The sequence below is a fragment of the Etheostoma spectabile genome, chromosome 20 (genome assembly GCF_008692095.1).
Source record: "Etheostoma spectabile isolate EspeVRDwgs_2016 chromosome 20, UIUC_Espe_1.0, whole genome shotgun sequence".
Classification (NCBI taxonomy): Eukaryota; Metazoa; Chordata; class Actinopteri; order Perciformes; family Percidae; genus Etheostoma; species Etheostoma spectabile.
This window is the reverse complement of record NC_045752.1, coordinates 19,855,867-19,862,757: the sequence shown is the minus strand read 5'-3', so window position 1 is coordinate 19,862,757 and position 6,891 is coordinate 19,855,867.

The window sequence follows — 6,891 nt, the reverse complement described above, 5'->3', positions numbered from 1 at the left end:
TGCTGCATAATGCATCAGTACTAATATCAAAATAAATCTTACTTGCTTTCTGTATATTTTTCATCACTTTTTTTAAATTATATTGTTGCTGTTTCTGTATATTTTTCAACATTTAACATTAAGTTAATTTTTCAACAATAACATAAGTTAAAATAATTTATGAGATCCAACTCTGTATCTGAATATAAGGACTGGGATCAGGGTAAAGAAATATAAAACCCCACCCCCCCCTTCCCTTTTTTTTAAAATCTGTGTCCCACTAGCTCCCAGCTTTATAATAAACGATAGTAAATTGCTGAGTACACCATACATAGCCAATTAAATGCAAAAAATCCAATATTCATCACAGCCAAATGAAAATGTTGAGGTAAATGGGGGTCATCAGCAAAGCCGTCATATTAGGGGACCACCAGGTCTATATAAAAGAGACTTCAGATACAGTATTAGGGGACCACAAGGTCTATATAAAAGAGACTTCAGATACATTATTAGGGGACCACTAAGGTCTATAAAAAGAGACTTCAGATACAGTATTAGGGACCACTAAGGTCTAAGAAAAGAGACTCGATACAGTATTAGGGGACCACTAAGGTCTATATAAAACAGACTTCAGATACAGTATTAGGGACCACTAAGTGCTATATAAAAGAGACTTCAGATACAGTATAGGGACCCACTAAGGTCTATATACAGAGACTTCAGATACAGTATTAGGGACCACTAGGTCTATATAAAAGAGACTTCAGATACTAATCTGATGTCGTCATATTCAGATTCTAGTCAGAATGAGGATCTGTACTGCTCCATTGGCTGTGATTATGGGGTGTTTTTCAACCGGAAATGCTCTGCACTCAATTGGACCAGACCTTCAACCAATCAGAGCAACAGAACTCGACGATTAACAGAACTCAGCTCCAGGAGACGCAACCGAGACAGCGGATCGTCTCCTGGCTGCTTCGTAAGTCTCTTCTTGACATCTCTTCGCCCCTTCTTTGAGCCGGAAGTCGTCCTGCCTCCTTGTGAAGGCTGTCTCTAAGCTCTATTCTGCCCTGAGGAGCGAGGATGGAGGGGTGGGGGGGCAAATCTCTGAAGAGCTATAGCAAGGATACAAGAGAGTAGCCTCCCTGGAAGCTGTGCAGCTGAAAGCTAACTCCGCCCATGCCTTGACAAAATCACGTGACGCTTCACAGGAAAGGACGTCTCATCCTCTAAAAAAAAAACACACAACATTTCCTCGTGTCCTCTCTCTACGAATGATTACTTCGCGGCTCTCCCGGCTTCCCGGGTGGACGGATTAGATGCGAAGGAAAGGACGCGAGCTGAGCCGTAGCCTATGAGACGTAGCCTATGATTCAGATGCATCCATCAGGCCTGATGTTGACGGATTGTTAGCTACCAACAGATTTATATAAGAGAAAGGGGAGCTGATAAGCAGCAATAACATTACATAATATTGATTTAGTTCTTTTTGAAAGCACAGTAATGCAGGCGGTCCGTTATGTAGAGAATACGAGAATCAGAAAAAAACAAAGACGTATTGGATCATGTAAATAAACACATCATCATCTCTGATAAGACATTTATTTGCAATAGTGATTTACCGTGCGAAGGCATATTACTGTCCTTAGGATGTCTCCGCTGAGAGTCAAATTAATTTCATTATGCACACTATTACAGTAAAATGACTTAGCTGAAACACAACTGGTCAGATGCAAATGATCTGCTACTTTCTGCACAACGGCAGTCGACGTAACTATCACTTCGAGTTTCTAAGAGTTATTAGTTAATGTTATTTTTGCAGTAACACAGCTAATCATCTCCTGCTGTGTGGAACAAAAAAAAAATCATTTAATTATGAAACAGAAACAAAACCCTAAACCTTGGAGACTGATACATTTTTGTGAGCTATATTTTCCTTTGTGCTCACAGGTTTAAAACTTCATAGTCATTAAAGAACTACAACCAAATAATATAACCGCAGCATCAATGAGTGGGTTTAGGGCTTCACAAAGTCACCAGCTGCTTCAATTCAGGAGATGAAGGCGTGAGAGCAAGAACCACCTGCTTCATCACTATAATGCAGAGGTCTTCAACAGGGGGTCTGGGGCCCTATGGGGTCCTCAGAAGTACTGCAAGGTGGGCCACCAAAATTAGCCTAACATGATTACAATATAGTGTTAGCAAATGTAAATCTGCTGTCTGTGTTTTTTTTTTTAATTGATAATATTACTGGCCCATAGGTAAAGTAGTTACTGTGTGTAGTTAAGTTGTGTGGTGTATGTTTAACACCAAAACATGATTCATGAAATGCCAACATTTTTATTTTAACCTCATGTATACCTCGGGTCAAATTGACCTATAATGATGGTCTTTTTAATTCACAAATCTCAATTTTCTAAATTGGGGTTTTTGTTCAATTTTATAGCATTTGGAAACAAATTGAAGAGAAGTATTGGGTAAAATTGACATATTCCAGTCTGTGATTATCCATCAACACCATTCCTTTAATTTTAGTCTCAATAATTCCCAATTCTGTTTTTCTAACTCAAAACATTAGGTATAATTTCCTATAAATGAGGTTCATTGACCATAAATTCCAAAAATAACTGTAAAACTGAAATTAATACGTTTGTGTATACGTAGTGTTAACTCAAAAAAAGGGACAAATATTGAAAAAAAAAATGTCAAAAGTGATGAAAAAATAGTGAAGACCCCTGCTATCATGGATAGGATGCAGAATGTCAAAAAACAACAAACAAAAAAACCCCATTTTACTTCCTTTGTTGGAATCACTAAAAACTGGTACGTATGTCCATGCTCAGACAACCCGACAGTCGACCCTTTCTATCAATGTTTTTTTTTTTCAATGTTTGTCACTTTCTTTGACATTTCAACACTACGTAACACTAAACTTCTCAACTAATGTTACAGTTATTTTTGGATTATGGTCAACAAACCTCATTTATAGGAAATTACACCTAAGTTTGAGTTAGAAAAGCAGAAATTAGGAATTAGTTAGACTAAAGTAAAGTAAAGTAGTTGGATAATCACAGACGCGCTCCAGTACACCCAACGCTTAACGCTCTGCAGGGGTTTTTGCTTGTGGAATTAAGCATATGTGAATAGCTTGCGCAATATTTACACATTCTTTTAAGATTGCTGTTATGATGGAGTTGAAAAACCATGCTGGCTGCAACAACTGTCTTGTGCAACTAAGAAGGGATTTTATTCGGTGAGTTATGAAGATGCCACAGGTGATGCCCCATGACTTCCCTTCCCAAATTAAATGTGTTTTCTTTCAGCGCCGTCTCCCTGCAGTTTGACAGAACTCCCTCAGGCGTTTCAGCTGGAGAAATGCTGCTCCGCTGCAGTAATCAGGGCGCAGTCAGGACTCCGAGCAAATTGCTTACGGTTACCATCACACTTTAGTATACTGTGCAGGCTGTGTTACTTCTGGTTGAAACTGGCAGGAAATGCTGCTTAACCTGTGGAAGAGTGTTATCATTTGTGCTGACATCTTGTGCAGTAGTAGAATAGAAGAGAATAGAAAGAAGCCTTTGTCATTATACACGAGTGCAGTACCTGTGCAACGAGATTCAAGCCAACCCTTCACAGTGTCACACAAAAATAAAATGTAAGTAGTGCAGAAAAAGAGAGGGGGTGGGGAATGTGGTGCACAGTCCTGAGAGCAACTTATACTCATGTAAAATGGAAAGTATATAGCACATAGAAAGAAATATATCGGGGGTTGTCTCCACCCAGAGGTTTCCCATCCTCATTCATCATGTGTTGTCTGCGATTAACTCTCCTCCTTGTGTCGTCTCTCCTCCCTCCTGAAGAATGTAATCCCTGGATTTTGTCTTTGGAGTATGTGTAGTCTGCCCTCTTTCAAGGTACTACGATTTGTGTGCATTGTAGTGTTTTTCCCAAAACAAATGTCCCCTCGGGGACAATGAAGTTCACATCTCTCTCAGCAGAAACTAGTTTTTTAGTGCTATAAATGAGAAGCAGTAAAGGGGTTTCAGCGGGGAGACAGTAAGGGTAAATGTAGACGTTGCTGCAGTTTAAAGTATGGTTTCATTACACAAACAGACACTGAAGCGACCTGGACATGTCACTCCATACCCACAACATTTCTGCTAAGATATAATCTGCAGATGCATAGCTTTTTCATGACTGAGACAATTATTAGTGCAGAATTATCATTTTTTTTTTTTTTTTTTTTTGACAAACAAGGGGCTGTGCATATGCGGTTAAAAATTGGCTTATAGAGGAATGCCATCTTAAGAAATTCCAGGTTAAAGAAAAATGTTGGCGTATTCTTATTTGAAGGTTTGATTGGATGAGTGGGTAGTTTGTGATACTATGTTGGTGAAGAGAACCTACCATGACTCCCCTGGTGTTGGTTAGGTGCAGTGTAGGACTGATCTCCATAACTCAGGTTATTTTATCAGATATTTCTGCAACTGCAGATGAAAGAAAAGTTAAATCTCATTCATTCAAAGTGGTTATTTACATTTTCCATTATCAATCCAAGGATTGCACCAGAATGATATATTGTTTGATGTAAAGAAAATGAAAGAACCGTTAATAACAAAAACATTTAGCACTAAAATACTCTTATATCATACAAAGAGATCATTTATACATTTTTGCATGTCAATTTTCTTTTTAACTAGCTAATTATAATTCCCCAAAATAACATAATGATTCCATACAACGCTGTTTGGCAATCTCTACTTTCCTATTTTTTTTATTCAATTTTAGAGCATTTTAACTTATTAAAGTGGTTTTGAAATAGTATTGAGTAAAAGTTGACATATTCCAGTCTGTGATTATCATCAACACTCCATTCCTTTAATTTAGTCTCAATAATTCCTAATTTCGGCTTTTCCTACAATCAATATTAGGTTATAATGTCCTAAATGAGGTTTTATTGACCATAAATCAAAAAATAACTGTAAAACTAAAGGTATAAGTCAGTGTTACGTAGTGTTAAAAAACATCAAAAAAAAGTGACATAGGATAAAAACAAAGTGTCAAAAGTGGTGAAAAAAGGGACAAAAACGTAAGAAAAATGTTACAAATGGATAAAAAGCATCGTCAAAAGTGTTGATTTTCAATTTTGAGGGAAAGACAACACAATAACAACCCCAAAGTTTTTTATTTTAATACTTTTTATATAACATCTTTAGCCTATACAATGAATATTTGATATTGTGGCTCAGGCCCGAGTCACTATGCTTCCTGGTAGTGTGATACAATGCTTGTTCTAAAAGGTGCCTTATGATTGTAAGGGATGAAAGTAATATGAAATGTAATGTTAGATATGACAGTTTCTTTGGTTTATCAATGTTTATCATCAGAGCACTCGCGCGACTCCAGAGTGTAGAGTCTTTGGGATTAAAATACAGTCTTCCTCTGCAGTCTCAATTCCAAATACAAAAGAATTAGATCAATAGTGTGCCCTTACAGTAAAGTTAGATGACTTAAGATGTACTTCCGTTCATTCTTTCTGCATTTGTTATAAATGGGAAATATTCAATGGTCTTACGGGTTTATGACTATAGAAAAATGTGGATGGAGGTTGTTGCAATGTTGTCTCTTCAAGGGGAGCGACCAGAGAAACTTCTCTAAAACTGAGGAGAGAGTTGCTTTTTCATAAAGTAAAACACAAAAGATTTAGCCACCCCCCCCCCCCCCCACCATCTACACTGTATTCTTGTCTCTCCCTTCATAGTGTTAATGACCCAGTTTACCTGAGGGGATTTCAATTATATATATGAGACATGTCTTTCACAGTATTCATACTAAACATTATGATGTACTGTTTAAAATATGTCTCTCAAGCACATGTCTTATTGTGTATGGCATGTCACTTATTCAATTATATAAAATAAATAAATAATAAGGTGTGATCTATCCCTCTAGAAGTTAAAATAAACACTGATGGAGGCCAGTATACACATCCCTTACTGAGTGATGGGAAGATGGAGGCTGCAGCAGGATTTGTAAAAGTGGAAAGAAAAAAAATAGAGCAACAACCTTGACACCCTGTCCTCAGAAACGTAATTCCTTTCAAAGTCCTTTTTAATGTAACTCCGTGAAGCCTCGCTGACAGTCAGCAGGGACCGGAAGGCGCCGCAGCCAGAACACAGCTTTGTCTGAACAGACTGGAGCTTAAGGCAGTAATGAAATTGTAAATTGTAACTGGGCAGAAGTAACAAATCAATATGAGGAACATGAAGTTGATAACTGTAACAGAAAATACATATTTTTGCGGCAACAAATTGCATTCTCAATAGCTGTCATTGACACATTGAAAACACATCGACTTCCACAAGTTGAAAGATAAATTAGCCATGAGGTACTACAATAGACAATGAGCACAGTGAGGCAAATGATGAGCCTACAAAGCTGCTTTCTAACATGTGTGTCCTCATTCTTTTTGTCTTGTGCACGTGCCCCTTGATTGCACCCTTTACAGGTTTTGACTTATTAGGGTTTTTGGCAACCAGCCTGTTCGCTCCAGGGGGACTTAGCAGACGAGTCGGGGATGTCAACGACCTCTATTGTGCTTTGGGCCTAATTGGAGTGACCAGTGATACATCGGTTGCCCTACAGTGTGGGAGCGCAGCGTTGCTGTGTTTCACTGTATTGATCCAACAATTGACTGCTTTAACCACATAACATTTCTGCAGGCTACTGAATCCCTGGTCCATCACACCAGTCCCTGACCCACAGAGGACAGAGAAGGGTTAGTAGAACACCTCTAACTATAATAAAACAGACTCTGCTGTTGCGGTTCCATAGAAGGAGCATATGAGTCTTGTTCTGACCTGTTACGTTCCTGTAGTCTCGCATTGACACCTTCCTCCACAGCGCTGGCAG